Raw genomic sequence first — 27455 nt, 5'->3', positions numbered from 1 at the left:
CATTGGTTCAGTGTCTGCTGTGTAGTAGGAACTGTGCTAAACAGTTTGCATGCATTTTATTCTTATAATACCTGATGAGGGGAGGTACTCTTGGTCTCATTTCACTGGTGGGAAAGCTGAGATTCGGATGATGCTGAAGGTCACATAGCTGGTACATGCTGAAGCCAGGGGTAAGACTTAGGTTGTTCTGATCCCAAAGTGTATTCTTGCTTTATTTGGTTGTCCAAAAGATAGTTGAGAAAGAAACATTCTTTGATAATCGAGGCCCCTTGTGCGTTATGCTTGGAAGTCACTCTCAAGAGAAACATTCTATAAACAATGCTAGCTTTATTTCACCAAATCACGTGTCTGGTGTGGTTTTCAGACTGTTGCTCAAATCTCCACCCCACACCCTGCAACCAGCTTTTCATGGACATTTGAGAGCTATTACTTTGGGTTAACGCTGTGCCCAGTGGTGTGTGTGTGGGGGGGATGTTTATGCCATTATGTCAGTTGCACCTTCAGGTGAGAGTGTTTGTCATGTCGTATTCTCTTAGGGGTGCTGGAGAGGTCAGTGCATGTTGATAGGGAGAAACGGCCACAGGATGTGTGAAAGTCTGAGGTGCAGGCCCCTCCAGGACAGAGCATACAGTGAGGCTCAAGTCCTCTGAGGGACTAGCTGGTTTGTGTCACTGTGAGCTGGGATTTCCTGAAGCTCAAGGCTGCTCTCTTTCCAAATCCATCTAATCTCTAGATGGATGATGGTTTGGCTAGAAATATTAGGAAATAGGCAGAGTCAAGCTGTTTGTGAATAAAAGAAAACCCCAAATCTCTGAAATTAATCTAACCATGGTCATGTCTACCTACATGTAGCCCATTTGAATGGAGATATGATTCTCTCTGTTTAATCCAACTACAACCTATTACTACTAAAACTAATGTTTATATCATGCTGACCATCTACAAAGCACTTTTATAGGCATCAGCTCATTTGGTTATTCCAGAAAACTCTGGGATGGATCATTTTCTTCCTTTTCCCTCTAAGGGAACAGAGGCTAACATAGTTGAGTGATTTGCCCAGGGTCACAGGGCCAGACTGTGGGGCATGTGAAGGGAAGCACACCTCATTTTGGGGCAAAGCCAGAAGTCCTTGGCCACATCAAGCTGCCTCCTTGACTGAACGCTCATTCCCCTTATGGAAACCTGAAAATGCTGGGCTCCCAAATCACAGACAAGTTTCAATAAACAAAAAGGCTGACGAAAGTCTTTCTACTCCTCCTGGGTATACACAGTCAGTCTGAAGGCCTAAATCATGGAAGCACTCCCTCTAACTCTGCTCTCACTGAAGACGACTCTCAAGGCTTTGCAGCTGGTTGAGTCAGCTCTGCTGTTGAATGGGTGGAGCAGATAAAGTCAGTGCCCTGGCCTGATTCCTCAGATCTCTCCTTACTGTTTGTGTGCGCCAGTGGGTTTGGTATGATTTGCTGTCAGCGGTCAGGACTGACTGACAGATGTGGCAGTACCTCTGGTTGGATGACTGTCAGGTGGAGCTAACATTCCAGAGCTCCCCTGTGGGATCTGGTGAAGTCACTCCGGGAGTGTCTACCAAAGATCACACCTTTGCTTGATTTACTGCCTTTCCCAGTCCTGCTTCTGTCAACTCCTATCAGTGGCCTCTGGGAGGTCTTCCCGGATAAATCACTTGCACTTGAATCCTTGTCTCTAATTCTGCTTCTAGAGATCCTGACCTAAAATAGAGTATCAGAAGTATATTCTAGAATCTTTCAGGTGCCCTAGTTTGGTGTTTATCTTCACATCTTCTATTAAGCAGTTTTGATGTTTATTAGTTGTCTGACCTTAAATTATTTAAAATCTCCGAGCCTCTTTTGGCATCTCTAACATGGGGATAATCACACCTGCCTCTCAGGGCCATGGTGGGGATTTAATGAGATAAGGTAGGTGAAGCACTTAATATTTATAGGTGGTGTTCAGATATTATTACCTATTTTTCTAATATTTTGTGTGGAAATTTCTCTAGTGACATTGGATCAAAGTCACAGAATAATTCTACAATGGTGCAACCTTGTACCTCTGTGAATTTCATAGAGACAAAAGCTGTTTATAGCATATAATCCAAGTGTCTCAGGATTTAGCAGCTGCTGATTGCAAATGCAGTCACATCATATTAAACCCCAAATGTCAACAGCAGCAAGCAAACCCCCATTTGACTCAAAGAAGCCCAGTCATTTATAGAGCCCCTCCGAGGGGTGCTCACATATGTCCACAATTATTTCACGCTGCTGTTTGCCGAGCCTGGATTTACAGATTTATGTTCCATCGTTTGCACAGAGTTGCTGATCCCAGCCTACTGCTCTTCTCCTGTCAGCGCTGTCAGGTGCTGCTAGGGAAGATGGAGAGCCCCACGCCTAATGTCATTTTCACAGTGGAGCAAACCCACTGCCCCCTAAGGCCTAAAATCCTCATTATTGTTTTTGTGAGGATGGGAGGATCTTTCTTTTTTCTTTTTTGTGCTCAGCTGGGAGAGGTATGGCCAGGTTGCTGGAGTCCTCTGTGATTGCTGATAAAGTTCATTCAGCTGCAGGTGGTAGTGCCAGGACTTGGCAGCAGCCAGGCCCTATAATAGGCACAGACTCTGGTAAAGCTGGAAACCCACTGCCCCCAGCATGAAGAATCTGTGCCTCAAGGTCGGGACCCTGATGGCCACCGTGTCTGATAGCCACCAAATGAACAGAATGCTCCTTCTTCTTTGTGTGTGTGTGTGTTGGCAGGGTCGGGGATGGAGTGAGGTACAGGGGTGGGAAAGCAGGAACAGTGAAAAGTACCCATAATGAGTTCACCAGAGCCAAAAGAGTTTCAGAATTTATTTATTTATTTATTTTTGGCTGCCTCGGGTCTTCGTTGCTGTGCACGGGCTTTCTCTAGTTGTGGCGAGTGGGAGCTACTCTTCGATGCGCGGCCTTCTCATTGCAGTGGCTTCTCTTGTTGTGGAGCATCGGGCTTGAGGCACACGGGCTTCAGTAGTTGTGGAGCACGGGCTCAGTAGTGTGGCTTGCAGGCTCTAGAGCGCAGGCTCACCAGTTGTGGTGCACAGGCTTTGTTGCTCCATAGCATGTGGGATCTTCCTGGACCAGGGATCGAACCTGTGACCCCCACATTGGCAGGTGGATTCTTAACTACTGTGCCACCAGGGAAGTCCTGAAAGCGTTTCAGAATTTTTTTATATTTTTAGTTAACACACAGAACCCTTTCTCCTCAGGATAAACACTGCTGTCAATCTCCTTGAGTGGCAATGAGTTCTTGAACCTGCCACCACCTATAACCATAATCACCTGTCCCTCCAAATTCAAGCCCTGTTGCTGGTCTTAGAGCACAGATAAAGCAATTACTATTTAAAACCACAAGTGGCTGCAGCAGCTTCAGCCTGTAAGTAAGTAGCATAATTTCTCTCTGGAGTAAATAGCCTTTTATTTAAACAAAGATGAGGCCCATGGGGCATGATTTGGAAGGAGGAATTGAAACAGAGAGGTAGCTAAACCTATCAGCATAAAAAATAAACTAGGATTTTCTGGGGAGAAGAGCCGAGAAAGGAGAAGAAGGGAACAGGAGCCGCAAGGGATTAAACCACAGCGTGGAGGCCATGGGTGTGGAGGCCATGGGTCTCTGAGAACTGCACGCATTAGACATCACCAGTGGCCAAAGGGTGTTCAAAGGCGAGGATGTTTTGTGTTTCCTTTTACACTGTTTGCTCTGTGCTGAAAAGTAATTGCCTGAGGTGAGGCCTTGTGCCAGTGGTGTTTCTGGGAAAATCAAGGGAAAGAGTCTGTGTTACTGATCTAACAGCTAGAATGCAGAGCAAATGGAGCAGCCCTGGGACTGGCTGGGGAGAGAGACGGAGAACTTTTACTATGGAAAGGAGAAATCAGAGGGAGAGTCTCTGGGGAGTCATGGAGCCTGAATTTCCATTCAACTAATATCTGGATGACAGCCTAACTAACCCCTCTTGTCATCTGACTGTCACCCACCCTAGCCCATCGAACATGGCTGTATATGTGTGATTCTAGGTTTGTTTGTTTCTAGGTTTTTGCCTGGTAAGGAAGCTCCTCAGATCCCAAATAAGTCACTGGATGCAAACGGCTAAGTGGGAGGAAAAGCGTGTGTAACTGATATGGTGACCCAGCAAGACTCATGGGGTGTGATCATACAGCAACTTTAGTTTGTCTCCCACAACCATTGGAAAAAATTTTTTTGGTTACCAAATACAATCTTTATTCAAAAAGTCCAACTCATAAAATAACAAACACTCCAAGCTTGATTTGAAGTCAAATCTTCTCGCTTCCCCAGTTAAGCCTGCAGAGGTGGGGAACTGGGGTCCTTGCCACCTCTTTGCTAGAATCTGTTTCTGCTCTTCCAGGGCTTGAATACAGTAGGGGAAGAGCGAGAGTTGTTAACTGGGGCACAGAAAAGTTCTCACGTGACTGAAACCGTCTCATGGGTTGGATTTGCGGTCGGTGGGCTGGGCAGCCGTTTAAGTTAAGCTTTGGTTCTTTGGAGAACCCCATCACCGTGGGCCTTTCATGTGAAGCTCCCTTGACCCAGGGGGAGGCATCTCCATTGTGGCCAATTGCTTCCTCCTTCTGCAGCCCCCAGACATATTGCAATGTCTTTAGCTTCTCGCCACTAGGGTCTCGCTGCCCCTCTGGGAAGTCTCACTGGACAGAAGCTGACCCTATGTTCATTCTTTGTTATGTGACCCACTTCTGCCCATGGGAAATATGCGTCCATTTGCACCCTTGACAGACTCTGAGAGCGTAGGCTGCCCCATGCACTTATTCTTTGACTCGTCTGTCAGCTCATATTAAGTTTTAAGTGAGAGTCAGACACCAGCTCACGTGTTCTTCAATTGCTCTCCTCAAGTATATGTCCCCGACCCTTCCCAACTTTCCAGATGCAAAGGTTGCATAGCACACTTCTCTTCAGGGAAAACCTCTTTCCCTACGTCCTCTGAGTCCAGGTGTTTTTACGCCCTCTATGTAAATGAAAAGTCTAAGATTTCTCACCTGTACTTGTCACCAACTCTGACATTTCTGCGTGGAAATATAAAACAGTTTGGATTGTAGGATGCTGACTTTATGCTGTGGCTGAAATGTTCCCTCAGAAGCCCCATTGCTCCTCTTTGTAATCTGACTTGCATGAGGGCCACCCACCCATCAGACATGGTGGTTTATGTCTGAGTTCCAATAGGATGATGGTTCAAGTCTTTTTTTCCTCAGGGAACTCTTCAATCCCAATGATAATAAGTGGATACAAATGGTTAAGGGGAGGTTATTTCCTCATTCATTCCCCAGAAACATTTGGGGCTCAGTGCTTGCCTCACTGAGCCTCCCTGTGACGATTAAAAAATGTCTAATTGTTCTCCTTTTTCACTCTTGGTGGAAGGACAGAAAGTGCTGAAGTGAAGGTATATCAGGATGCTTTTCTCTGACTGGCTTTGAAAATTTTTTCCTAAGTCTCATATAATGAACCTCACATGTTAGGGTCTAGCAGAGTTTGGAGAAATACTGTAAGTCTATGTAACCATAGAGCAAGGTAGAAAGTGATTTTCACCACTCTCTTGTTCTTCTCATCCTCTTACCTGGAAAATACCCCTTGATTCTCATTCAGACTGATCTTTTCTCATATAATATAGTAGCCTTCATTTTTAAGTTTTGAATTGAATATGATGCTTAGCTTAAAAGTTATGTTCTGAAGGATGTGAAAGTTACATCAAATTACAGATTTATTTCGTGCAATGTGGTTGCTGGTATTGGTTGCCTGAAGCCAAAGAACCATGAAAGGTACACTAAGAAATAGGGCCTATGGTTTTGCCAATGTGTCATTTGAGATATAGCTCTCCTTCTAAGTTGGCCAACTAGGTTGAGATTAATGAGGAAGGGTGTGTGTGTGTGTGTGTGTGTGTGTGTGTGTGGGAGGGTGGGTGGTTGTGTGTGTGTATGCGTGTGCGCATACATTTCATTCACCCAATCAATTCCAGTGAGATAATACAGAAGTGGCCATGAGGGAGAAGAAGTAGACAGTGGGCACAGATAACCTCCTGTTCCATTCAGCGGTGTTAATTAGTAATGAGCATAATATTCATTTTTTTAAAAAAAAAGGTTTGGCAGTGTAGTTTAGTAAAACAAAGAAACACCAAATGGAAACCTCACTGCCATTTACTTAGAATCTGAAACCTTGGTTGCTAGTTCTACTTCCAGCTGGTACTGGCCATAGGACCCTAGACAAATTACTTCTTTGAGCCTCAGATTTCTGCATCTATAAAATGGTGAAAAACCTATCTATTGTGTGGAACTGTCACTTAAAGGAGACACTGTTCAGGAAGTTCTCTGTGAACTGTACAATGGGACCTGGTGTGATGGGTCATGGCCAGGTGATGATTGAGTTGACTGGAGATGAGGAGATCTGACACTGGCAGCTCAAGGCCTTGAATCAGGTTTTCAATTTCAATTTGAGTGTGAACCCACTGCCTGTATTGACACAGCACAAAGCCAGGGGCAGATCTGACAGTGATTTGTTTAATTTGATTGATGAGGGCTGCAAAACTGGGTCATTCAGTCTGCAAAGTATCTAGGCTATAATGATCTGATATTGACTGTCTACATTCATCAGACTAAGTGGATAATTAGCATTTGACTTTGTGATGTATAGACAGTAATTGTAGCTCTTTCTCAATTAAACATCTCATTCAAAATCGTGATTTTGGTTGTCACGTCTGTGCAGATGATTTCCACATTTGTTTATACTTCCAGCTCTGGCTTCTTTCTTAAAAAAACTATTTTATTTTTCTGTCAGTCACCAGGCATCTTCTGTAGCCTCTCTTCAACATATGGTCCTTCCCAAATCTTCCCTCCATCTGTAGTCCTCATTTCAGCCAGTCTCAAACCCTCAGTGTTAACTCTGACCCCTCCCTACTCAACCCCTTCCACATGCTATCAGATGCCAGACTCTATCAATTCTACCTGTGAAATCTTTTTCCTTCTGTCTAATTCTGCAGCCTTGCTATCCTATGATTTCATCAAGGCCCAGCCTATGATTACAGAAACCCTGTAATTGGTCTCCCTTTTCCGGGGTGTTCTCATTCCAATCCATCCTATACATTAACGCTCTCATCTTTTCTTCTGCTCCAGAATCCCCTGGAGGATTCTCTCTGCCTAAGCAATGGAGCCCGTAGCCTTCCACCTGGCCTTCTCAGCATGGCAAGGCCTGGCTCTAACTGGTCTTCCCGACTTCATCGTCTCCCGCTCCCCTTCCTGCCCAGTCCTGAGCGTTCTATCCCTGGTTCCCTGTGCTGACTCATGGCCTCCCAGATGCTGTTCTGTGTTCACACAGGTCCCTTCTCTGGAAGATTCCTCCCCTCATTCTAGCTCTCTAAACCTCACTCCAAATGCTACCTAATCGTCACGTACCTCTTCCTCACTGCCTTCCTTTAGGTTCCTGTTTAGAAAGAATCTCTCCCTAATCTGTGCTCCAGGCATGTTAACAAGATTTGCCCTACTTTCTCCTCTCTAGACTGTAAGTTCCTCCAGGGCAGGATTTGTGCCAGTCATCTTTGTATTTACCAGGGGCCCCAGATCTTGCCTCTAATGCTTGCTTCTTAAATAACTGTTGAATAGATGAATGTCTGTAAAGAAAGCTAGTTTTCCAATATATTTGTTTCTTACTTTCTTGTGTGGGAAGCAACTTCTTATTTGAATATTGTAAACTCATGTGCTGGAATGTTTTGAGACTATGCAATACGCTCCTATGGCTTTTTTCTTTCTGATAATGTAGGTCCTTTATCAGTGGTATGTGGCACTAATTATAGGGAAGAAGAAAGGAAATTCTGGAAAGTAGTTCACTGAAGAGGAAAATGAACATGACAATTCTAACTATAAATGGAATAAATATGTTTGCTGAGAAGGACATCTTGAAAGGCAATATTCTGCTAGGGCAGTGCTGTTTTTAAGGGGAATACTATTGGGTTGGCAAAAAGTTCATTCAGGTTTTTCTGTAAAAACCTGAATGAACTTTTTGGACAATCCAATAATAATTTTATAAAGCAGCATCTTGGAATTTTTTAGGAGAACCTGTAAGAACTGTAGAATAATCAAATCATTGAGAAATTGGGCCAGACTTTTCCTAGGATTCTGTAGCCCGTTGGATCTGACAAGAGAAGAAAAATTGGCTGTTGGGCTGGGGAAAAGGACTAATGGAGACAAATTACAGGAATGGTAATGGTTTCACCCCGAGGATAGATAGATGGTGTTTTAAAAGACCATCATGTCATACAGATGGTGAGCTGCTATTGTCACTCCCATCACATTGGGGAGCACAGCGGAAAAGAATATGGGCAAACCCAAACATTGCATTTTGATGCAAAGTGTAGGACGAAAGATGGGATAAGCCTTGAAGATGGAGGTAGCACTTCATTTTGACACATTTCATAGTAATACAATAAAGTGTGCCTTTAATGCTTTATTTTTAGGTTCACCAAAAGAGCCCAAAGTCATGAAAATGTCCTGCACCAAGATCTCTCTAGGAGATCTGAGTTAGAGCTTTCTGATGATGCAGTGTGATCAGTGGCTGAAGGAGAGCCTGATAAAGATCAATGCTCAGTATATTACTTTACACACAGTAGGTGTTAGGTTAAATGCTGTTGGGTAAAAAACCAAGATTAACTCTTAAATATTCACAAAATTTCAGTTGTAATTCTGCCTGAAACATCAAGAGGATGAGCTCCATGTAGACAGAACATCTATGATTTTTAAGTAACTTTGCTATTTTCAATACATGTATAAATGTAAAAGTAAAGTTTTGTGATTAAGTTCACAACTCAAAAAAAAAAAAAAAAACCACCTTTGGGTTTCCCTGGTGGCACAGTTGTTAAGAATCCGCCTGCCAATGCAGGGGACGCAGGTTCGAGCCCTGGTCCGGGAAGATCCCACATGCCACGGAACAACAAAGCCCGTGCACCACAACTACTGAGCCTGCGCTCTAGAGCCTGCAAGCCACAACTACTGAGCCTGCATGCCACAACTACTGAAGCCCACGCGCCTAGAGCCCATGCTCCGCAACAAGAGAAGCCACCACAATGAGAAGCCCGCACACTGCAACGAAGACCCAATGCAGCCAAAAATAAATAAATAAAATTTTAAAAAACCAACAAACTTTGTGGAACTTTTGGTACAGAAAATGTAGAGACTGTAATTATGTAGCCTATTGGGGTCCATTCTCTTTGGGGAATTGATTCCACTGTAATGGATTTTTTAATTATAATAATTTAACAGAGACACTTTGTAAACTAAGATAGGGTTTGTTGGTCCTAATAGGGCCAAATTTAATTTCAGGATCTCCCCCTCTCTCTTGTGTTCTCCCCACTTATTAAATGTGTGGGCTCAGGTTAAAAAGATAATCAAAGGACCAAGGGGAAGATAATATAAGGTCAACATCTTCTCCCCATTCCCACTTTCAGTTGCTTTCCAGTCTACTGAAGTTGTTCTTGTCAAGGCCACTCCAGGTGGCTAGATCCATTGGACAATCTTTCCTCCATGTCTTACTTGACTTCTCAGCAGTATTTGACACAATTGACATTACCTCTTTCATGAACTATTTTCCTCATTTTTCTTTCAGAACACTTTTCCTCCTACCTCAGGGGCTGATCTCCCTCAGTCTCCTTTATTGGATCATTCTCTTCTCCACAGCCTTGAAACATTAGTGGTTCCCACAGCTCAGGCCTGAAATCCCTTGCCTAGCTATAGTCACTCTCATTTCTATGACTCAAAACCATCTATTGACTGATGACTCTGAAATATATATATCCCCAGCCCCATCTTCTTCCTGAACTCTCTTGACTTATATAAGCAACTGACTACCCCACATCTCCACTTGGATCCCAATAGACATATTCACCGTTTTCTCTGTGTTCTAACATAGATAAGTTCAGCTATTTTTACTTGCCTTAAAACTTTCAAGTTTCTAATTAAGCATATAAATGTTCAGAAGTATATATAATTATCATAAATACTGCAGTTTACTACATTCAAAAGAGGTGACTTGTTTAACCTTATACATTGTAGAAATTATAAGCCTAATTTTAAAATGATTAAGTAAATATCAGAAACTAATACCATTCTTAAAAATAGTTGCTACCTGTCTTTCACTGTCAGTATCCACATTATAAAGAGTGGTGTGATTTTCAGGTGATTGCTGCATGCTTTCTTATTCATCCATTAGAGTGATTATGTTCCAACCCAAATCCAGCTGAAACCCAACGGAGTTTGCTTATGTAATTGACAATTTATGATTGTACAGCTTTTTACAATTTTTCTCTTATAATATATCCCTTGAGATACACTGAGAACACTGAGTGAAATAAGGCAGGTATCATTTTTTTTCCTGCCAAAAATTGAGGCTGAAAGAGACTTGGTGATTTGTCCTAATCACACAATATAAATGTTATTGTTGCCTTTTGAACCCTGGGTCATCTGACTCCCAACTCCCTTCTTCTCCCAATACCTTAAGGTATTTCCCCTTCAAGGTAACATCCACGAAATTTTTCAGGCAAAACACACAGTAAAGTCATGACGAGAAGGATCAATTTTTTAATTTATAATTTTCAGTGATTATCCATACTATTAAGAAAATTGTACTATCCCGTTGCCATTTTTCGAGAGTTAGCAACCTGCATTAGATATTCCTCTCTGTTGATGTTTCCTAGTTTTAAAAATTATCTTTAATTATCCAAAAGATAAACAAATAAAATGGAGAAATAGAGAAAGAAGCAAATAACATTAACTTTCAAATGAACATTCCAAATGAAAAGAAGTGATTTTCCACACACATTTGGGCTTATATTCTGATAAGCAGGAGATCAGTGTTCAGCTTCATGCTGTTTTTCTGAAGCCCCTTTATTTATTTTTCATTAATCTGTCTCCCTTGTGGGCCTGGTGCTCAGTAATCTGCTCATCTCTAGCGTGATCCATACTATAATCCATTGCTTCTCCTTCCATGCATTTTAATGAAGCCATTTTTACCTCCTTTACATAACTGCTGTCCTGATTTCATACTACAACATAACCATTCATTGTCACATCACTGAAAGCAAATCTTTAAAGAAATAACTCAAAAAAATGGGATGGATACAGATTTTTGATTCCTTTTTCTTTTTTTTTTTTTTGTTATTTTAAGAGAGCTTTGTGAACTCAGCAGCATTTTCATCATTTTGTCTTCAGTAGATGCTCAGGGTTGGAAATAGATATCCCCTGGACACCAATCCAAGTGAGAAAAACATTGGCAGTCAGAATCTGTGTGCCAGAGCTGCTGGGTCCCTCTGTCCTCTTCATGCCCCATCACTTGGCTGCATGCTATGAACTCCTGCCCCCCTGCCCTGGGCTGCCCTTTCGGGAGGGCTTCTGTAGCTGTGGAACCATAGAAGACCTGTGTAAGAAGTACTTGCTTGTCATTGCTGTTTGGCTTCCGTCTTCCTGCTAGCTAGTTTTGCTCCTCTGTTTCCTGCCCATTGTTCTGGACTTGGACCTTCTGCTCTGCTCTGCTCACCGGCGTTTATGCATTCCAGGCCTGTATTTGTCTGCCTGGCTTCTGACCCTTGCTCCCTGTGTGAGGTCTGATTCATGGCCTTGCTCTGACCCTGGTGTCCTGGCTAATGTCCTCTCCTGGCTGTTCTCAGGGGACCAGGGTGCTCCTTGTTCTGAACTTTACCTTCCATGTCTTGCTTCAGCTTGCCTCTCCCTCCCTTCTCAGTCTTGCCTTGGATTTCTGGGTCATTCATTCATTCAACAACTAACTACTAAATGCCCAATGTGTGCTGTTGATACAAAGATAAATAAGACGGGCTCTGCTCGTACAGAATTCACCAACTAGAGGATAAGTCGGCCCCCAAAGAGGCAGATCCTGATTTTGTGAAGCTTGTGTAAATTTGGGGGCCCTTGTTATGAAAAAGAATGCAAAGTTATGAATACACACTTAGGAAGAGGCCTTGGAAAGGGTCTATGTGAGCAAGATCCCTGAAACTTTATCATGTAGTAAATTTACCTGTGTGGGTAGATAATTTTAAAAAAGGAGTTAAGTTCTGGGGTAGAACTATGCAGGGGACCAAGGAAGGGCGAGTAACCTACACCTGGATGTCAGGGGTGGCTTCCTGGGGAGGTTACCGCCAATGAGTTTTATAGCTGAGAACTATTTAAGTAGATGAAGAAGAGAGGGAAGGAGAAAAAGGCAGACAAGGCCTTGCAGGCAGAGGGTCCAGCATATAAATGTAGACTGTAGTGAGTCCTGGGTGCTCCCAGCAGCTCTGTTTTGCTGGAGGATCAGGTGAAGTTGGAGAAGGCAGTTGGTACTAAAACTCTGAGAATCTGTGCCACAGTAAGGCTCTTGGATTTTTCCTGTTGCTTAGGTTTTCATCTCAAACAAACCACTCTAGCAGGAGAATATGCAAGTGTGCATATCAGTTAGGAGATGTGGCAGTTGTTCAAGCAACAGGTGACAGAGTTATGAACTAAAGCTATAATAGCAGGAATAGGAAGAAGAGATGGGTCAAGATACATGTGGAAGATTAGATGTAGGGCCAGTGAAGAGTAAAGAGGAAGCTCGGGTGAATGTGAGGTTGGCAGGACCATCATATGAAAAGGGGGTAGAGAGGACAATGGTTTAAAGGGATTTGATACGTTTAGACTTAGGGCAACTCATTGGAGGCGTTCTTTTAGAAAAATCATATCTGAGTCTGAGGCTGGAGGAGTCATGTGGGTAGTAGGTGCAGATTAAAGAAGTATCAGCATATAGGTAGTAATTGAAAGCAAGGGAATGAATGAGCTAACTGAGGTAAGTGTGGAGAGAAAGAAATGGAGGGTGGGATCCCAGGAAGGGCGCTTGAGAAGGTGTCGGAACAAGCCATAGGGAGGTCTGAGGAGGTTGGGAGAGTCCAGTGTCGTAACAACCAAAAGAGTAAAACATGTCAACACGCCAAATGCTGCCGTCTTGCAATGAGAAGACTGAAAAATGGGCATTGGATTTGTTGACAGGAAGTAATTGGAGATGAGGATGAGAGTAGTGATGAGAACAAGCCAGGTTTCAATAGGCTGAGCACTGGATGAGAGGTGAGGAAGTAGTGCTGAGTGTGGAACCCTGGGTGGAGATTTTTGCATGAGAAAATCATCCAATTAGCTCCATTCATTAACATTAGCTCCAGTCACTAGAATCTAATGGACTTTTTTTTTTTTTTTTTGAGATGGGAGATACTTGGATATATATTTAAGAAGGGAGAGATGCTTGAGCATTTTTATAGCCAGAGAATTTAAATATTCAGAAGCTGGTATAGAATGTGGGATGGAATAAAGCCTTGTTATCTGTGACCCTGTTTGCTTGTTTCCCTTGGGAACTCCCACTCCTGATTCTATTGCTCCTTCTAAGAGATGAAAATTGTCCCTTTCCAAGGTGGCTAATACAGATCTGGCTGGTTGGTCTTCAGATCTTTTATGTTTTCTGTCAACTCGGAGGTTCAGTGATTGACTTATTGATGGTCCAAAGAAACATTGGTGTATTTGTCAGCCTACAGTGGTCTTGAGTCAGGCCACCTTGGAATGAGAACAGCAGAAAGCATAAAACGGGGTGAAAAGGAATTATCCTGACCCTCCAACATCCCTCTCCTTTGTAATCATCGTCCCCTCACTGACTGGGGAACAACTGCCTGGTAGGGAACAATTTGCTTCAAAGGGAATAGCATTATCTAGGGGTAGAAAAAAAAATCAAGAAATGGTCAGTTTGCTCTTGCTTCTGGAACCTCTGATTTAGGCCATTGTTAAAACTACTGGTATCCATTCTAGAGGCAAAGGAGATCAAAAGCTACATCCCAGAGGCCATCTCAAAGCCGTGAAACTGAGATCCCATTTGCTAGCAGCTGAGAGCAGAGCAAAGTTGGGCACTGACAATAAATGTGAAAATGCTTTATAAACCAGAACATGCTCTACAAATGCCAGCTATCACAATCCTTTCTGAAGCTGTTTGCAGAAATATTTGCCTGAAGACCCCATAGTACTCAAAATAAAGCAACAGTAACTCAAAGGCAATTGTATTCCTTTTTAAAGCATATGTTTTACTGCAGCATGAGAAACTAAACCTCATTTTCTGCTTAATGCCCACTTGACAGACTTGGTGGAATCGTAGAGCTGGTCTCCCACCGTCTCTCACGTATTGCCTAAGTGTGTGCTGAAGTGGGCCTGCTAGCGATAACCAAACACAAAATGAAAAGCGCTTTGCCACGGCGCTCCCCCCGACCCCCTGCCTTGACTGCTGTTTAAATGATAAATATCCAGTAAAAACCACAGCACTAGAGCTCAATTAGTATTAGAGTTAAAAAACTTTCACCCATTTCAGGGAGAAAATATGTACATACTACATAGTTATGATCAAGGGAATGATGAGCTATGGGCAAATAAAAAAAACATTAGGACTCATGGTAGGTGACACATTTATCATTAGTACTCAGAGATACCCTGAAGTTAAAATAGGAACATCGTCTTGTGTGATCTGATTTTTAGAGAAAAGGGAATCCAAACGCAGTTACTCTTTCCCAAACTCAGCCATCCATATCTTACTTATTGAAACCTGAATATGTATGATGATGATTCTATTTCTCTAATTCAAGGATTTGCTTCTTGCTAAAACAAATTCTCGGGGCAAGCAGCATTTAAAAGTTCTCATCATTATCCCCTAAATGTGAATGAGTTTCTGTTTTTTTCTCTTAAGTAGGAGTGTGTTGCTTCCTAAGTGGGGGTGAGAGGTGGAGAGGAAAGGCAAGGAGCAGCCCATGCTTCTCTTCACAGTTTGCTTCGGATCAGGGCAGCCTGAGGATTTGTGGCAGAGCTAGTGGTAATTTACCCATATTCATGCATCCAGCCATCCATTGGATATCCATCCAATATCCATCCATCTCTGTGGCATTAGAATCCCAGTTTTCATTTTGAGTAGACACATATTCAGCAAAAGAACATGTTTCTAAATTTCTCCCCATCTCACGCCTTACAGCTAGGGGTGGCCAATAAGATATAGGCAGAAGTTACGTAGCAGAACTTCCAAGAACATTTCTTAGAAAAGTGATAGGACCCTAAGAACATTTTTTTTTTGCCTTCCCACCTCCTTTAGTTTTCTTTCTCCTAGGAATGCAGATAGGATGGCCTATAAAGGGCTAGTGCTCTAGCAGTCATCTTGTAAGATTAAGGATAAGGGATAGCACCATCAGAACAGAGAGTTGAAGAGAGCCTGGGTTCCTGGTGACAAAAGGGAGTTCCCACACCAGCCCTGGACTGCTCACCTTTGGATTTCCATTACATGAGAAAGAAAGAAATATTAGTTAAACCTCTTTTTTTCAGGTCTCTGCTACTCACAGTTGAACTTAATTCCTATCTGATGCAGATGAACATAGATTTTGTAGTAAACACACACACACACACACACACACACATACACACACACACACACACACAAATAAAGTAAAATTTAAAAACCCTGGGCAGAGTTCTGTGTTTACCTTTGGATTCCACAACCAAAGGTGGATAAAGACAATTTGGTAACCTTTCAGAGAAGACCCTCCTACACACACACACACACACACACAAATGCATTACCTTGTCTAAATACATTTATCAAGCATGTGGTTACCTGTAGTATTTTACTGAGTTTCATGATAGAGCTATTTCTTGTTTTCAAGTAGTTCACAATCTCTGATAGATCACCCAGATGCAGGCATGATAAACTATTTGAAAAACAATACCTGCAAAGACAAGTTAAAAAGACTAGGTAGATTTGAAGAGATTATAAAAAGTGATATAAAATGTCTATTCAAAAGGATTACTGTGCAAAGAATTTTGACCTGGCAGTTCACATATCATGTAAGAACAAAGCAAGTGGGAATGATACCAATCTAGAAAGGATTTTAAGTGAAATGGGAATTCAGGGGTGGATTTACTGAGAAGCCAGTGAAGCTCACCCTTCGTGGCCCCTCATTTGCATGCAGTTCAGATCATTGTTTCTTTCCAGTTCGACTTCCCTTGTGTTACACTTCCCCTTGTGTTGGATGGTGGAGGAACAAATGAGGCATCTCTGGGATCCAAATAAGAGGAAGTTGAGATAAGGATGCCTTTAGTTTGCATTCAGTGGGACATAGTTATGAGGGTCACAATCACTTCTGTGTGTAGTAAGTTATTCCTAGCCATCGGGAGTAGGAGTGGCTTCCAGAAATACTCCTGCTGCCCACAGTGGCATCATGACATGAAGGTGCAGAGCCAGAGGTCACACAGTGATATGAACTTGTACTACTACAGCTTCCAATGCTGGAAGTATGAGAACAGTAGAGCAGAACCATGTTTGAAATGCACTGAGCCAGAAACTACTCTGGAAAATTCTTTTAATCATCTGATGTATAAAAATTTTTAATTTTTTTAAATTGTGGTTAATTAGACAAAACAGAATTTACCATGTTAACCATTTTTAAGTGTCCAGTTCACTGGCATTAAGTACATTCACATTGTGCTGCTATTACCACCATCCATCCACAAAACTCTTTTCATCACGCGAAACTAAAACTTTGTACCCATTAAACAATAACTCCACCTCCCCCCTCCCACCATTCCCAGGAAACCACCATTCTCTCTGTCTCTGAACTTGATTACTCTAGGTACCTCATATAAGTAGAATCATATAATACTTGTCCTCTTGGGACTGGCTTATTTCACTTAACATAATGTCTTCAAGATCGATCATGTTGCGGCAGGTGTCAGAATGTCCTTCCATTTAAGGCTGAATAGTAGTCCGTTTTATGTATACACCACATTTTCTTTGTCCGTTCATCTTTTGATAGACACTTGAGGTCCCTTTACCTTTTGGCTATTGTGAATAATGCTGCTATGAACATGGGTGTACAAATATCTCTTAGAGACGCTGCTTTCACTTTTTTGGGGTATAAGTGATGTGTAAAATTTTAAGTGGAGGATGAGGTTCTCATTGATACCTAGTTAAAATGGACATTCTTGCCTATAGAAAATTTTTTTATAATGCATTATATGCAATTATAAACACACCACACAGTCTTTTTCTTTTTTGATGGGGATTGCACAACTTAGAACCTATCAGGATTTCTGTACTTGTTGGCACAAACCAACAGTACGACTACAAAATGGCCACAATGTCTATTTGTGAACTCATGTTTCCTGCATCCCAGCTGTCAAAAAAATATTTTCACCAACCATACTAAAAAGACTGATTTATCTTTCTATTTTCCCTATAAAAAGTGTTATAACATCATCCTTATGAAGAGACAATCAAATACTATTCAACCAATTAATGTAGAAAACAATTACAATAGAGGTGTGTCAGGTAATTAAGGAGTAAAACATATTTTGTTATTTTCCTGGACTTTGTGGTGTTTTCGGGTTTTGTGAGCTTTAAAAAATTTGTAATTTGTTATGCTCATCTCAGTCTAGATAAATATTGACATTCTTACCTAATTTTGTATGTGTGATGTTGTATTCCTTTTCTCAAAAAGGGTGCCCCAGTTGTATATGTTTTGGGCTCCACAAAACCTGGATCTGCTGCTGTGGAGGTCCCACAGACCCCAGTGCCGGGCTCAGGAGGTCTCAGTTTCTTTACCTCCCTCCCACTAGATGTCCTGGCTTTCTTGTGACCTGGTGCCTTGTGTAGGGAATGTCTGAGTGGGGCATTTGGGGCCAGGCTGAACAGAGCATTTGGCACCCATGGGTGCTTGGTCATGAGGTGCTGGGTGCCCACAAAGTGTACTTCTCTTTAGCCAACCACCAGGAGGACCAACAGAGGAGGGCAGGTAAGGGAGGTTCATGTCTAACTGAAGGCTGGGCAGTTGTGGTAATGACTTGGCTCCCACTAGCTTCTGTGAACTCATAGTTATCTTTAAATTCTTGGGCAACTTCCTCAGGAGAGGTTCACAGACTCCTTCAACAGCCCCTTCCTACACGACCCCTACCCAATATCCCTGATTTCTTTTTAGTCTGGAGGAAATCCCCCCTCTTTCCTTGAGTTTCTATCAGAGGTACTCCCTCATTATGAACATCTTTTCCCTTGTTCTTTAAAAATGGACTTTTGGTCCCCTCGAAAATAGACCCTGGAATCACTAGCAGCCCCAAATCGAATTCTCCTATCCTGGGGTGGCAGGTGGGGCTATTATTCTTCAAGTCCTCCCAGGAGGATAAGAGAAAATGTATGTATTCTATCTCTTTAAAGCAGCAAAGCAAGGGAAGAAATACCACATGGTTAAGTTGCCTTATTAAAAGAACCTCACTATTCATATCCTGGCACATACGTGATAAAGATTTATAGAATTTCAAAGTTGTAAGTGAGCCTACAGATCCTCTCATCAACCCCTATGATTTTTTTATTAATTTTTATTTATTTATTTATTATTTATGGCTGTGTTGGGTCTTCGTTTCTGTGCGAGGGCTTTCTCTAGTTGTGGCAAGCAGGGGCCACTCTTCATCGCGGCGTGTGGGCCTCTCACTATCGCAGCCTCTCTTGTTGCGGAGCACAGGCTCCAGACGCGCAGGCTCAGTAGTTGTGGCTCACGGGCCCAGTTGCTCCGCGGCATGTGGGATCTTCCCAGACCAGGGCTCGAACCCGTGTCCCCTGCATTAACAGGCAGATTCTCAACCACTGTACCACCAGGGAAGCCCAACCCCTATGATTTTACAGATGAAGCATGTACAATCCCTAGAGGGTAAATGATGTAGCCAAGGACGAGGCTCTGTGAGCCGCAGAGCCAGCCCCACTCCAGGCCACTTTGTCTCCAGTCCTGTGTTTTCCCTCTGTCACATTCACGTTAGATATGGTGAGGAAGTTTTAGATAGAGTTGTTGAATGCCATGTTAATACTATTTTATGAAAATGGATTTAAAAGTTTTTGCTGGAAGTTGAAAAGAAAAAAGTTCTCATTTATTTGAGTTGGCTTGACTGTGACCTGCCTGAAGGCTTCAGAAAAGGCTAGATGAATTTTCAAGATCATTGTAGCTTTAATAGTGTATGGTATTCACTCATCCATCCTCTTTAGCAGGAATTTCTTGATGCATCTTCTATAAACAGAGCACCATCTTGTGCACACAGAATAAAACAGTTATGGGATAAAAAATGGAATGTAAAACATGGTCCAAGCCCTCTGGGAGCTTAATATCCAGTTGAGGAGCAAACACTGTGCCCACCTTCCTCCAATATACAAATGCATTTAGTATTAATACATGGCACTTATCAAAATTATGATACAGAGAATTGAGCACCACGGCATCTGTGTGAACATAAATGTTTGCTGGACCAAATTCTTCTCCTTAAATTAAGATGAGTGTCAAGATTGTCTTACAGTTATTTAAGAATCATAAGCCATTATTTTGAGTGTTTTCCAAGGTAGGACATGCTTCCTTTCACAACCTTGTTGAGGCTTGGGTGCATAAGTATGCAGGTGTCCTATGTGGTAATGCATCTCCTTGATAGGGTAGGCCCTACAAACAGGGAAGCTAACACAGGAGATGGCTAGGAGGAGGCCAGTTCTCCAGCTTGGGTCAGAGGAAAGAATCAGGTAAATGTCTTGAAATTAGGTACATTCTAGGATTTTATCCACTATTTGGGGAGGGGAGTGGCATGCAAAATTATGGTATTTTTGTCTGCAATCCTCAAAGCAACAAAGCAAACAATATATATATATATATTTTTTTTTTTGAAACATACATTGATTTTCCCCCTCCTTGCCCTTGCCCCCTTTCAAGCCTCTAGGCAGTTCTGGGCTCCCTACTAGAAGATTCTTCTAGGCTGGGGATATATGTGGGGAGAGATAGAGGGAAGTTGATGTGAGAAGAGTTTGGTGAATTCCAGAAGGAGGGTCTCTGCATCTTCTTCTTGAGCAGAGTCCCAAGGAGACGGTAAAAAAGGAGGAATTTGAGGCAAAAAGGGCCCTGTAACTGTAAGAGTCCTGAGGAGTTTGAAAGGCCACAGAGAGGTAGTGTCTGCACAGAGTCTAGGTCTACAGGGTATGGACAGCTCTGTAGGTTTCTGTAGGTTTCCATGGCCGAACCCAGCAGAGAATCACAGAATAGTAACAATGTCCACATTTGTGGTATGGAAGTAAGAGACAGAGTCAGGGATGTCCCAGCTATGCATGCATGGACTGCAACCAAGGACCAGATGCTTCCATTGCCAAAACTTGGCTTGACATTGACCTCTTGGAATTCAGACACAACCCCAGGGTGAGGGTCAGGGTCTCCAACTAACAAGAGAACTTCCTGCTGTCTAGGACGGGCAGGGGGAATCAGGCCTTCTAAATAGAAATTCAGTTTTACTATAGAAGAAAAGTTTATTTCTGGCACCCCTGAACTTATTCACTGAGATTCATACCCACTGTACCAATTTGTTTTTCTCTGTAAAATATGTCTTAAACAATTACTCTTGTCTTTGTTTGAACTGTTGAAGTTTCACAGGCAGGATTCAGATAAAAATTCGCACAATATTCCTAAAACTGCTTGACTCCTTGTGGTTTCTAACCAATTTTCTGGTAACTGTGCAGAGCTTAGAAACTTCAGTCTAAAAATTTGACATGAGGGCTTCGCTGGTGGCGCAGTGGTTGAGAGTCCGCCTGCCGATGCAGGGGACACGGGTTCTTGCCCTGGTCCGGGAAGATCCCACATGCCGCGGAGCGGCTGGGCCCGTGAGCCATGGCCGCCCAACCTGCGCGTCCGGAGCCTGTGCTCTGCAACGGGAGAGGCCACAGCAGTGAGAGGCCCGCGTACCGCAAAATAAAAAAAAATTTTTGACATGACATTGGGCCGAAATAAAGCCTTTAGCAAAACCCAGCAGAGGCATCCTTCAAATGACTGGACTCTCTGCTGGGAGCATTTCTGGGAAGGTTGCTATGGGCCTATATATGTTGAGACTCTCCTGGAATTAAAAAAATGTGAAACTGGAACTTATCAATGCAGTGTTAGCTAAATTCTTACGCACTGAAAACAGTACCACCTCCGCAGAAGGCAGAAAATGAAGGAATAGAATATGCCCTAAGCCAAAGCACACCAGCTGCCTATTTGTTGGGGGCAGGGATGGTGAATGGGGAGTGAGTGAGTGATCAAAGGCCAATTCCTATAAAACCACCTAAAATTTTATGGCCAGGAGGCTTCTGGATGGCTGGCTTTAGATGAGAAGCGAGGACAAGGAGGCTACTTCTCGAGTGTAGATCAAATGTTTTAGATGGCAACAGCACTTAAGTGATAGAGAGGTGGAAAGAAAGAAAAGACGAGGGATTCTACCCAGATTAAGTTTTGCACAGTGACTAGGGATCTTTTTTTTTTTTTTTTTTTTTTTGGGTTCTCTTGCCCCCTTCTTTTTTTGGCTTTTTTTGCGGTACACGGACCTCTTACTGTTGTGGCCTCTTCCCGTTGCGGAGCACAGGCTCCGGACGTGCAGGCTCAGCGGCCATGGCTCACGGGCCCAGCCACGCCGCAGCATGTGGGATCTTCCCGGACCGGGGCGGGAACCCGTGTCCCCTGCATGGGCAGAAGGACTCTCACCCACTGCACCACCAGGGAAGCCCGGGATCTTCTTTTTTAATTGAAGAGAAATTCACATAACATGAAATTAACCGTTTTAAAGTACATAATTCAGTGGCATTTAGTACATTCACAGTGTCATGGGACCATTACCTATAACAAATTCCAAAATATTTTCATCACCCCAAAAGAAAACCCAGTGCCCATTAAGTGCTTAGTCCCCATTCCCCTCTCAAGCTAATGCCTAACAACCACCAATCTGATTTCTGAATCTGTGGATGTATTTTTCAGGATATTCATATAAATGGAATCATATAATATGTGACCTTTTGTGTCTGGCTTGTTTTATTTAGTACATTTGACTCTTGAACAGCATGGGTTGAACTGGCCCGGTCCACTTATGCACGTATTTTTTTCCGTAAGTATGTACTACAGTACTATACAACCTGAAGTTGGTTGAATCCCCATATGTGGAAACGTGGATAGAGAGGACTGACTTTAAAGTTATACGTGGAGTTTTGACTCCGTGAGGGTCAACTGTGTAATGTTTTTGAGGTTCATCCATGTTGTAGTATTAGAGTAGTTACCATTTGATATGCTACTTTTGATGGACCACAGAAAAAGTAAAATTTAATTGTGTGTCTATCACCACTTTGGAAAAGGAGACTTAAGGTCCAGTTCATTTCCCCAAATAGACCTCTTCCTCTTCTGGATTCTTTATCCTCATGTGAAATGGACATTGGTTGTTTTGCTCACCCAGTCTCTGAGCCCCAAGGAGCAGCTCTTGATTGTGTGTAGGGCAGTCTTTCCCCCACATAGCCTTTGGAGTTCATGTAATGCTGATCCAATCTCCTCACTTTGGAGTGGCCACTGACCTCAGGCTGTCTAATAAGGACTTTCATCCTATTGGCCACAGTTCACGATGGTCAAGTATTCCAGTTTTGGGGATCCCACTTGGAACTACAGAAATGTGTTTCCTTTCTGTTGGACTTGAAGCTGAGTCAGCCTGCCAAGTGCCTCCATGTAAAGAGTCAAGCCAACACAAAAGAAAGCAGAGGGAAAAGAAGGTGTGAGAGAGCTGAATCCTGGGAACATTGCTGAGCCACTTTGTCCAGTCATGTTTAATTAGTTACAAGACTTTTTGTCTTTTCTTATAGCAGTTTGAGTTGGACCTGTCACTGCAAGGCATGGGCCTGACCACACTCACCTAGGGCTGGGGCAGTGTGCATCAAGACATTCTATCCCCATCCCCATGTGTTCTTTGAAGTGAGGACTCCAATACTCTGTCTTCTTGGCTTGTGTGGATAGTGCTTTACTCTGTCACAGCAGTACTGGAAAAGTAAAGTACTATTTAGTATTTTGCTATTTACCCACCTACCTATTTATATCTCTCTCTTTACTCATAAGTATTTTTACTATAAGCTCATATGAAAGAAGAAATATGAACTTTTCCTCTTTGGTTTCATGACATTAGATCCTTGATAGGGATACTCTTTTTCGTTCAATATGTTGAAGGATAAAATTTCATTCAATAGCATAGAAAAAAATGTGGGTCATTTTACCAATAAAAAATCTTGAGGAATGACATTTTATATCATCAAATCTTTCTGATTCAAGTTGTCATAAGCACTGTAAACAGAAAAAAAATAGCTTTCAAAAATTAGAGTGGCTTTTTTCCTCAGTCTTTTTTAGGTTCTCAGGTTTCACAGTAATAAAGATGGAAACTGCATATTCCCTAAAAACCTTCTCCTCTCCAACACAACTCAAGGTTTTAAGGTAAGCTCCCAACTAAAATTTGGTAAAAAATGACCAGGAGAGAAATTTCCTTCCATTTTTCTCTTTTGCTTTAATTGAAAAAAAAAGAAGATAAATTATAGAGGAATAGTCCCAAGGGCATATTCATTTCGTCAAGGATCTCTCTTTTCATTGCAGAGATTCACTTCACCTTTAGGCCTTTTGTGAAGAGCACCAGAAATGAAACAGCTTCTTCAAAAATTATCTTGGCATGCAGAGGTTAATGAATTGATTTCTTTAAAGATTCAGATTTTTACATTAAAAAAACTCTAAATAATCTGGTTGAATATTGAAATCGGTTGAAGTGTGTCCCCCAGAAAGATATGTTAAGTCCTAACCCCTAATATCTCAGAACGTGAGGGTATTTGGAAATAGGGTCGTTGCAGATGTAATTAGTTAAGATAAAGTCATGACTGGTGTCCTTATAAGAAGATGGTCTTGGGACTTGCGTGGTGGTGCAGTGGTTAAGAATCCGCCTGCCAATGCAGGGGACACAGGTTCGATCCTTGGTCCAGGAAGATCCCACATGCCACAGGGCAACTAAGCCCGTGCGCCACAACTACTGAGCCTGTGCTCTAGAGCCCGTGAGCCACAACTACTGAGCCCATGGGCCACAACTACTGAAACCTCCATGCCTAGAGCCCGTGCTCCACCACTGCAATGACAAGCCCGCGCATCACAACGAAGACCCAACACAGCCAAAAAATAAATTAAAAAAAGATGGTCTTGTGAAAGCAGTGGCAAGTAGTGAGAACACCATGTGACAATGAAGACATTGGAGTTATGTGGCTGCAAGCCAAGGAACACCAAAGATTGGTAGCAAACCACCAGAAGCTAGGGAGAGGCAAGGAGGGATTCCCCTACAGGTTTCAGGGGGAACAGGGCCCTGCCTGACACCTTAATTTCAGACTTCTGACCTCCAGAACCGTGTACAATAAATTTTGGTTGTTCTAAGCCACCTAGTTTGTGGTACGATGCTATGACAGTGCTAGAAAACTAATACATAATTATTTTTATATAATAATAGTACTATTTTACAATGATAGAAAAGAAAGAATACTGTAAATAAAACCCCTACCTCTATCAATTTCAAAAAACCTTGAGCTCTTTGCCACATCTACTGTGAGAATGAAGACCATCCTAAGCAATTGGACTGTTGATAGCCCAGAAAATGTCAACATCACTCTGAAGGGATGCACAGTTACTGTGAAGGGTTCCAGAGGAACCCTGGGGAGGAACTTTAATTACATCAATGTAGACCCAGTCTCCTTGGAAAGAAAAAGAGAGGCTCTGGGTTGATAAATGGTGTCTTAGTCAGTTCAGGCTGCTCTAACAGAATCCCATAAATTGAGTGGCTTATAAACAACAGAAATTTATTTCCCACAGTTCTGGAGGCTGGAAAGTCCAAGATCAAGGTCCTGGCAGATTCAGTTTCTGGTGAGGACCTACTTCTGGTTCATAGATATAAAGTCACTAATTCCCTTCATGAGGACTCCACCTCTCAAAGGCCCCACCTCCAAATACTACCACACTGAGAATTAGGTTTCAACATATGAATTTGAGAGGAACAAAAATATTCAGTCTATAGCAGTGTGGAAATAGAAAGGAACTGGCTACATTTCAAACTATCCATAGTTCATATTACAGAACATGATCAAGAGCAAGATACTGGGCTTCCATCACAAGATGAGGTATGTATATTCTCACGTACTCATCAATGTTGTTATTCAGTAAAATGGGTCTCTTACTGAAATAGAATTTGTTGGGTGAAAAATACATTCATTGGATTCGGATAAGGCCAAGGCATTGCTTGTTCAGTATTTCAGGCCCAGAAAGATGAGTTAAATCCTGAAGGAAATGATGACTTCATATCAAATTTAGCTGCTTTGATTCACTCACAACAGTTAAAAGCAAGGATAACAGAAACATTTTGGATGGTACATGTTTCTGAAAAAGGAACAGTTCAGCAGGCTGATAAGATCTAAGAGTTGTCCAGCTATGGAAACCACAGGATGCTGGATGATTCCTAAGACCTATTTGTGAAACTTTAAAGATGCGATAAGAGCCCTCTATTGATTTGGGGCTTTTTTTCAGAGAGAGAGAGAGAGAGAGAGAGAGAGAGAGAAGAGAGCGCTCGCTAGGTCACTTGGTAGTATTACGATCTATGATCCACGATCCTTAAAAAAAAAAAATCTAGCGATTTCATGTTATAATGTAGAAGACTATAATTATGACAGAGCTCAAAATTCCCCCAAGGGCATGATGGGAAACAGGTGGTGTCCTGCACAACTGCTGTTTCCTTATGCTGGACCCAGCTCCTTAAACCCAGAGGTTCTCAAACTCTTGTGTGAGAACCCTCTTAGTGATCTCTGCATTTCCTCCCTCCCTTCCCTTTCCTCCTACTTCCTCTTGCTCCATTAAAAAACAAAAAACAAAACCCAAAAAACTCTATAAAACTACCAAACTAGATTTATGAAAACACTGTTAACCTTTAGATGGGACACCAGTGATAGAATTGATTTATTTTTAATGTGATATTTCTGTTATTTTTTTGGCAAACCATAAAATAACCCAAACACGCAAGAATTCAGTTTGCTGGCCACTTGGAAGACATTCCCAACTTCCAGCCATCCCTGGGGGGCATCTTGAGAATTGCTGTGATAATTACCTGGTGCAGTGGTTTTAAACTCTGGTTGCACATGAAAATCGCCTGGGAAGCTTTAAAAGCCTTCTCACTCCAGATCAATTAAGTGAGACACTCTAGGAATGGGGCCTAGGCATAAGAATTTGTAAAAGACCCTCAGGTAATTCTAACATGCAGCCAGGGTTGAGTAAAAGTGGTTTAATGTCATGTTTCTTTACTGTTGGAGTCGGAACTCTGATAAAGAGAGGCAGAGGTGAGCACCCATTTCTGCCACTTACTGCCCTCTGCGTTTTATCTGGTTGGAGTTATATAAAGCCTAAGTGGAACTAAGATTAAGCCTGGTAATTGTCATGGCAATGCCCTAGATTTTCCTATCAAATCCAATCTTATTTTGGATGGGGGACACAGAAGTGACTCTAGTGAAGTTAAAATATTTCTGTCCCTATTTAGAATATTCAGCATTAAATTCAAGAGTTTTCCCATACCATTTCAAACACTAAAACTTTTAAAAACAGTTTGATTCTCACCTGAATCAAAAAATTTTATCATTAATTGTAAAGTGTGCTTGATCACAGAGAGTGATCAAGCAATCAGCATCATATATAGCCTTTAATGCCTCCTGTCTGCTGAATGTGAGTTCTGCATATTGATCACAAATTTACCAATTTCTCTGCTTATTCTTCCTCACTCCCTTCTTTGATTGAATATAAAATAAGCAGGATTTGAAAATCATAGAGCTGGGAGGGACATGTGGAAACCATTTTATCTAGTCTTCTGACTTTACAGTTGGATGCCTAATCCACTAAGAGAGTCAGGCTACTGATTTCGGACGCAGGCAGCAGAAAGCGGCAGCTTGCAGCAAGCAGTAGTAGGAAGCAAGATCTTAGTTCCAGGAATGGGAGTCCTAAACACTGGACCACAGGGGCCAGCAGCTAAGGGCTGGGTCCCTAGTTCTTACCTTCCTTGTCAAGAAACAATTCAGGCAAGGAGGCAGAAGGTAAAGAGAAAAGTAAAAAGTTTATTGGAAAAACAAAGTACACACGGAAAGACGCACCGGCGAACGGAGAGAGAGCTGCGCCTTTGGGAAGTTTAAGTCCTTTATAAGGGGTCAGTCTCCTGGGTCTTTTTCTTCTTTTTGGCCGATCATATTGTTTTGACCCTATGGCTAATTTGCTTCTGGACCCTCCCCTGGGTGCGTACGCACCCCTAAGTTAAGATGGATCCCACCGCAAAGGCCTCTGGGAGGAGATAGCAGGACTCACTATGGTCTGGCATCTCCTGCCATTTTGACCCTGTGAAGGCTTTTGCGCATGCGTAGTGTCTCCCTTGCCTACAGGAGGCCAGTTGTAAATGTCTAGCCTGGAGCCCATCTATCTCTTGCCTCACTACCAAGGTCTTTTGTTAAATTAATGAATGCTGTAGCCT

General features: G+C 42.4%; 1 protein-coding gene and 1 pseudogene across 1 annotated transcript in view; both read left to right on the top strand.

Moving 5' to 3' along the window:
• The window catches only part of MEGF10 (multiple EGF like domains 10), a 346338-nt gene that overhangs the window by 52581 nt on the left and 266302 nt on the right, over nucleotides 1-27455 (top strand). The gene's annotated exons all lie outside the window — the stretch shown is intronic.
• On the top strand, nucleotides 24515-25371 carry LOC112407763 (60S ribosomal protein L9-like; annotated as a pseudogene).

This window comes from Neophocaena asiaeorientalis, unplaced genomic scaffold (assembly GCF_003031525.2).
Source record: "Neophocaena asiaeorientalis asiaeorientalis breed wild unplaced genomic scaffold, Neophocaena_asiaeorientalis_V1.1 scaffold149, whole genome shotgun sequence".
In the NCBI taxonomy this organism is placed as follows: domain Eukaryota; kingdom Metazoa; phylum Chordata; class Mammalia; order Artiodactyla; family Phocoenidae; genus Neophocaena; species Neophocaena asiaeorientalis.
This window is presented reverse-complemented; position numbering and strand designations above follow the sequence as displayed.